Source organism: Dromaius novaehollandiae, chromosome 13, assembly GCF_036370855.1.
Source record: "Dromaius novaehollandiae isolate bDroNov1 chromosome 13, bDroNov1.hap1, whole genome shotgun sequence".
Classification (NCBI taxonomy): domain Eukaryota; kingdom Metazoa; phylum Chordata; class Aves; order Casuariiformes; family Dromaiidae; genus Dromaius; species Dromaius novaehollandiae.
In genome coordinates, this window is record NC_088110.1 from 6,485,001 (window position 1) to 6,491,929 (window position 6,929).

Consider the following 6,929-nt stretch of genomic DNA (forward strand, 5'->3'; position numbering starts at 1 on the left):
GCCGGCCACAGCGGGTCCGGCCGCCGACACCGGCTTGTTTTCTCTGCCCCCGAAGCCGCTCGCTCGCCCGAGACCTGCCCCGGGCGGCGGCGGCTCGGCCGCGGGGCACCGCGCTGCTGCGCGCCCGCATCCGCGCCGCGTCCTGCCGCCCCGGGGCTGGGGAAGGCGAGCGGCCGCCGCCGCGCTCCGCACCGGGGCCTCGGGGCTGCGCCGCGCTGCGCGGGCCGGAGCGGGGCCAGGCCGGGGCGGAAACCCGCCGCGGCGGGAGGCCGGCGTGACCCCCCCGGCCCCCCCATGTGGGTCCCCGCCCGGGCAGCCGGGGCGGCGCTGCTTCGCCGGCGGGGTGCTCTCTGCGCGGGGGCTCCGCGCTCGCGGCTCGGGCACCCTCCGCTCGGGGGCTCAAGCGAGCGCGGTTCCCTGCGCGCTTCGGGGAAGCTCTTCCTTTTTTCACACTCACTCCCGGAAATGTTTCAAAAACGTCTGAAAAAATAACACTAAAAAAAAAAATAAAAGGTGCCGCTCAGGCTGCACGCAGGCTGCTCTGGGTTCCCTTAGCTCACGTCGCACCAAGCCTTTCTGTGCGCGCCCGCCGCCCCCTGCCGCGCCCCCCCCGCCCCCCCGCGGCCCGCATCTGCTTCCCCCCTCCGTCCTCTTCCTCGCCGAGGTCTCGTGCTGGGTAGCTCGCCCCGTGTCCCGGTGCCTGCGCTCCCCAGTCGGAGGCGACAGTCCCGGCCGGAGATCGCTGCGGGAAGGGCGGCAGCGCCGTGACACCAGCCGCGCAGGGAAGGGCAGCCCGGCCGCGCAGAGGCCGCCGGCGCGGGGAGCCGCGGCCGTGCCCCCCCCAGCCCCTGCATCACCCCCCTCCCCCGCTCGCCCCCGAGGGGGCTGCGAGAGCGGGGGGCGGGGGCACCCGGCGCCCTGCACTTTCTGCAAGCAGATGTCCTTTGCCGCGTGCCAGCACCCTCCGCGAAGCAGAGCAGGGGGTCTGGCCCCGGCCTCGACGAGCTGTGTCGGTCACCGGGGCCGGCCAGAAGCGGGGGGGCCGGCGGGGCGGGAGCTGCGCGGGTGCGGGAGCTGCGCGGGTGCGGGCGCCGCCCGCAGACTCGGCCGCAGCCGCAGCCCGTGCCCAGCCGCTCGCTGCAGTCGTTTCACCCGACGCTGTTGCAGATGCAGCCTCCTCCACCAAACAACAGATGCAGCCTCTAATGCAAATATTGCCATTTCCCTGCTGAATTAGCCTTGTCACTTAGCCCAGGAGCTGGCAGCGTTAAGCCAGCTTGCATTTTAATTTGGCCCTGAAGTTACTTATTTCATTATTGATCAAACATAATGCTGAATCAATGTTCATCTTGTTACCTGGGCCATTTCCATGTAATACAGTGATAGCACTGCCTGGAGTTACTCATTCCCATCCCAAAGTGACTTTACCATAAAATCAATGCTTGTTTGTTACTGATATAAGGCAGCATCTATGGGATGAAGAGCAAATAAAGCAGTTAGGCAATCGCACTCTAAAAGTTTAAGCGGAATATGTACATGAACAAAGACTTTGATATTTAAATGCATCTTATCGGCATCAAAATCATCCTTCCCAGGCCGATGGGACAGAAAATCTCAGGCTGCAAGATTACGGGCTTTGATACTGGAGGTGTTGCCATTTGTAAACGTTACCTAGGAGCTAAAGGAGGAATCGTTTCTGAACCGGAGTGTCATTACACAGCAGACGTGGGCTGGGAGCTCTTCCGGGCAGGGGCTGTTTCGGAAAAATAGTAATTAATACAATAGTAATTAATGATTGTGTCACGAGATTAGACCCCGCGCAGCGTTATCTTCGGCGCAGCTGCTGCTGCTTCTCTTTTCTCGTTTTTCCCCCTCCAGCTACCAAAGCGAGCTGCAAACGCCGCGGAGCTGTCCGCGCCCGCGGGCTTTCCGCGCGACCGGCGGGAGGTCGGGGAATCGCCCCCTCGCCGCCGGGGGGGCGCGAACGGGCGGGCTGAGCCCGCCGCGGCTCCCACGCGTGGGACGGGCCGGGAGGGGCGAGGGGAGCAGCGCCGAGCGACCCCCCCGCTGCCCGCCGGAGCCAAGCAGCCGCGTTTACACGCGCAGTGCCCCGAAGGCGCTCACTCCGGAGGACTGCGGAAAGTCTAGCAGCGCGCATAAAATACATTGGCATAAAATTAGTGAATTGCACTAACAGATTATAAATCACCTAAACGGTCAAACCACAGATATGAATCACAAATTCCTATAAAGATTAATGTTTCCTAAGATTCACAGCAATTGTGCATTTTTTGGACAAAAGCCTTCTCCCAACGTCTCATTCCTGAGCGCTGTTTTTTCTGAAGCCTGTCCAGGTTTCGGTGGGGTTTCTAATGAACGATTTACCAAAGGAAAGGTTTTATTAACACCTCCAAACACTGTAAAGTTTAGGGAGAGCGAGCGGGGTCGCCGGTCGGCAGTCGGGTAACCCAACACACTGCCCTGCTGGCAGCGCGCCGAGCGCGGAGCAGCGAAGCGCCGCAACGGTGGGAACAGCGCGGCGCGGCCGCAGCCGAAAGCCCCGCGGGCGGGCGGCCCTGCCCGGGCCCTGCCGCCGCCGACCCCCTCGCGGCGAACGGCGCAGGCCGGGGGCTGGGGGAGGAGGAGGAGGAGGAGGAGGGACCGCTGCCGTGAGCAGAAGGGGGACATTACTCCCCGGGGAAACAGGCTGGCAGGAGGTGTGCAGCACTGAGGTCTCCCAGGCACTGCTTTTCCCTTCTCGCCTCTGTGCAGAACTGGAGATAATAGTTGGGTCTACAGGTAACTGAGTCTGTTCTTATTCAATTTCCCTAAATGGCCTGGAGAGCACTTAAAAGCCCAGAGAGCTTCTGGCCAGCATTTTCTTATTAACTAATTTCACTTCGATCCTATTAAAGTGTATGCTTTATAACCTTCAAATGAACCCCCCTCTCTCTCTCTCTCCATCTTTCTCCCTCTCTCTTCTAAAACAAAGCCATTACCTTTTAACGACAGAGTAAAGCTTTTAGAAATGTTGCTCCCTCCTTTCATAATACTGCAGGACGCGTGGCGCGCCCACAGGTTTGCGATGCACACTCCTGCTTGCACACGCACACACGCACGTACACACACGCAGGAACGCGCAGGAACGCGCAGGAACGCGCACTTGGGGGACACGGCCCCCGCGCACGGAAACACACCGTGGTGCCTCGGCGCTGGCGGCGGCGGCGGCGGAGGCGGCCAGGCAGCTGCCGTGGACAGAGGGCGCTAGCAAATGTCAGTGGGGAGATTTGCGTTATTTCGCTTTGGGAAAATCTCTGCAGTAATGGCTTTTAAATGGATACATATATTTACCATTTCAAACGGGTTCTGCTGTTTCCTGCTAACGGTCACCACAAATGGTAATAATAAAAGATGAAGTATTTTTTCTCACCTTAGGTCATTAGACTTACAGGCAAGGCACTAAATCATTTTAGCTCCCCAAACCCGCAAGGAAACGCGCGCACGCTGCCGTCCCGTCCCCTCTCCGCCGCCGAGGGAGAGCTGCGGCGGGGGGAGGCCAGGCAGCCGCCGGGCGCGGGCGACGTCTCCCCTAAGAGTTCGCCAGCGAGGAGGAAAGTTGACGTCGGCTGCAGAGCGCAGACTGTCAGTGGCCTCTTCCCAAAGCCTTAACATGAAGGGTCATTAATTGTGTTTTCTTTCCAAATCATATGTCACTGCAATTAACAGATTCTGATCAAGAGACTCCTTTCGGATTGATTCCATATGTGATAAGGAATGTGCAGCTTGTTATCTATCTGTCGCCTTGGAATTATGGAAAAGCTTCAAACGTGTAATTTGAAGAGTCTTTTTCCCAGCCCTTTGATCTTTCCTTCTATTTTTTTAACTCTTTTTTAACTGCGGCTCTTTCCCGCGTCCCCCCGTTTGCCGATGCCCTCCCTCGGCGCCTCGGCTCCGGGTCCCAGCCTTTTGCCCGCCCCGGGCGGGGGGAGCGCGGCGGCTGCCGGGGCCCGCAGCCCCCAGCGGGGCAGCTCCCGCCGCCGCCCGGGACCGGCGCTGCCGCGGCCAGGTAAGAGGCTGCCCGGGCTCCGGCTGCGCCGCGGCTCCACCGAGCAGCCGCCCCGGCCGCGGCGGGGCCCGCGGGGGGACCGGCCCGGCCCGGCCCCGGCGAGCGGCGCTCGGCGGCCCCGGCGCGGCGCAGGAAGGGCCGGTCCCCGCGCGGGGCGGGCGGGGAGGAGGCGAGGCGAGGCGAGGCGAGGCGAGGCGGCGGGGGTGTGTGGGGGGCCATAAATCAGGAGCAGCCCTCCCCGCTGTGACAGGTCCCGGCCCGAGGACACGTGTCGGCCCGGCCGCGGGGCCCTGCGCCGCCGCCCCCGGCCCCTCCGCGGCGCCGCCCGCCCGGCCCGGCCCGGCCCGGCCGCTTCCCGGCAGCACCGGCCCCGAGAGCCCCCGGCCCCGGCCCGGCGCCGCCGCGCAGCCCGCGCGGAGCCCCCCGCCCGCCGCGGAGGCTCCTCCGCGCTGCTCGCCCGCCCCGGCTGCCCCGTGCCGTCCCCGTTCTGGACCTCCCGGCCAAGGGCCGCGTCTCCGCCGCTGCCTCCTGCAGCCCCGCGGTCCGGCCGCGCTTCCTGTCCGCTCCGTCCCCAGTAACGAGCCATCCTTCATCCTCGCCCTGACCCGGATTCATTCGCCCCCATAAATTTCTCGCCTCCCAGCGCCCCCCGCCCCGCGCCGGAGCAGCGGCATCGATTGCGCCGCTGATTAAAAATCTATCGCGATGACCCCAGACAGGAGCCTGGGATAACAACATAACCTCGCCGGCTCTACAAACGCGGCCAGGGAGGCGCGGTGGTGCCCGGCGAGGAGCCCCCGAAGACGCGCAAGGGGCGGCGCGGAGCAGCGCGGAGCGGAGCGGGGGGGGGGGGGTGCCAAGTCGCGGCGCCGCAGCGCTGCGGAGCGCCCGCAGCAGCAGGGCCGTGAGCGGGAACGTGATCAAACGGCCGCGGATTTGCCGGAGTTTTCACACAGTTTCCTCCTTTTTTTCTTTTTTTTGTGCTACGAGGCAGATATTGTTAAAAGTTGTGGTCTGCTCCCAAACTGCCCCCGACCTCCTCAGCACCGCAACGGCTGAGCGCAGCGACTCGTACAGAAAAGTTTAAAGGAAATCAGGACACGGCATTCACTGCCTGTTTTCCCCCTGAATTAAAAAGAAATAAACATATAACTGAATTTAATATTGTTATCCCCACTGCATTATACTATCAAAACCTATTACGGGAGCCACGTTGAATAGAAGAAAATAAATTCCTCCAACACAGAGTTGTTTTTGCACTAGATTAGCAGATAGGAAATGCTATAAAGATGAACTTAATACGATTAGAGATGTTTCCTACAGATTTTCATATATTGATTCAGGGAATTTTAATTCTGGAGCTTGCTTTGCTATAATCCGCATTTATTACAAGCTGATATAGTTTTATTATAGCAAGCTATCAAGGTCGATTCCCTTAACAGCATAATCTGACATGAATTTCATTTTTAAAGAAATGTAGTTATAAAAATCCATACTGTGGGCACAGTGGTTATATTGAACCTAAATCATATTTTAAAGGCAATAAATCCACAGAGTATTTAGGAACGGAGGGGAATCCGGCGAAATGGCTCTGCTGCACACGCCGTCCAAACTCCGTAGAAGAAGCCTCGAACTTTCTTTTAAAGACGGAAATTTTAAGAAGCGGGTAACGGCGGCGGGCTGGGCTCGCCCCTTCCCGCGGCAGGCGCAGCCCTCGGGCTCGCACAGCCGCCTCAGCGCTTCGCTCCAGCCGCCTCCGCCGCAGCGCAGCACCGGCTCGGCGCCCTGGCGCTTTCCGAACACGCGCTGCGACTGAACCCTGTTTTAACGGGTCCTAAAACGCCGAATTACAACTCACACGCTGGTTTTAGAAAGAGGGGAAACACCGTGTAATTTAAAATGTGTTGATGATAAAAAGGTTACCCGGTAATTAAAACATATCGCGACGGCGGAGCCCGCGCCCGGCTCCCCCGCCCGGTGCCCGGCCCCAGGTACCTCCTGCCAAGCCTGGGAGCGACGCAGAACGGGGGGAATCAGCAAAATGATCATAAATTTCCTAATTAGAGATTTCGCACCAAGACAAAAAGGTGTTAATGAGTTTAATTCCAGCGCCTGTCATTGTCCCTTTTTTCACACCACTTATTTACTAATGGCCCAGAGGGCTGCTCCCGTCTCTCCTTTGTTAAGATTTTAATTTGCCTTCTTTTCTGCCTTTGATGTAAAATTGTGACCTACAACTCTTTGAAGTCCCTTATTAGGAGGAAAATTAACTTAGCTTTTCCACTGTATCTGCCCACTGTTAGCCTAGACAAAATGCAGAGAACTCCTGAAAGATTCAGTGCATTTGGAAATTTTTCAATGTAGCTCTGCAAATGCAAATGTAAAAAAAAAATCTAATAGACTTTTAAATCTATATTAGGAGATGTAACCCTTGCCAGGGCCGGGGGGGGGGGGGGGCAGGAGGGAATATCTTAATAAAGAAAACAAAATGAGCCCGGGCTAGGAAGGGCTGTGAATTTCAAAACCTGAAAAAAGTGTGTGTGTGGGGGGGGGGGGGGAGAGGAGGGAACCTTTATTTTTAAATGTCACAACTTTTTCCTGCGCCTCTCGCGTGCAGTTTCCAGCTGACACCCGGGCTTCCTCTGCCTCAGAGCGTCGGGAGGAGGGGGCTAGGCAAGAAATTATATCTAAATCTATCTCCAGATAATTAGAATACCATGAGGCAGGGTTAAACCTTTGTAAAACACACAACTGATTGGCGACTGCTAGAACGAGATTTGAAAGCAACTCAAATAAAAGATCGCGACGTCAGTAAACAGATTTAGAAGAAAAAAAAAAAAAAAAAAAAAGGGGGCCGGTGACA

At 58.5% G+C, this 6,929-nt stretch overlaps 2 long non-coding RNA genes across 3 annotated transcripts in view; one reads left to right on the plus strand and one right to left on the minus strand.

Moving 5' to 3' along the window:
* Positions 1–4,020, minus strand: part of LOC112984388 (uncharacterized) — a 165,032-nt gene extending 161,012 nt beyond the window's left edge. For both annotated transcript variants that reach the window (XR_003259465.2, XR_010391389.1), the window contains exon 1: positions 1,672–4,020. This is a non-coding gene — a long non-coding RNA (uncharacterized LOC112984388). The remainder of the gene's footprint in view (positions 1–1,671) is intronic.
* On the plus strand, positions 4,009–5,228 carry LOC135329758 (uncharacterized). The gene is made up of 2 exons (XR_010391390.1): positions 4,009–4,066; positions 5,061–5,228. It is a non-coding gene; the product is annotated as an uncharacterized LOC135329758 (long non-coding RNA).
* The last annotated feature ends 1,701 nt before the right edge of the window (positions 5,229–6,929 follow it).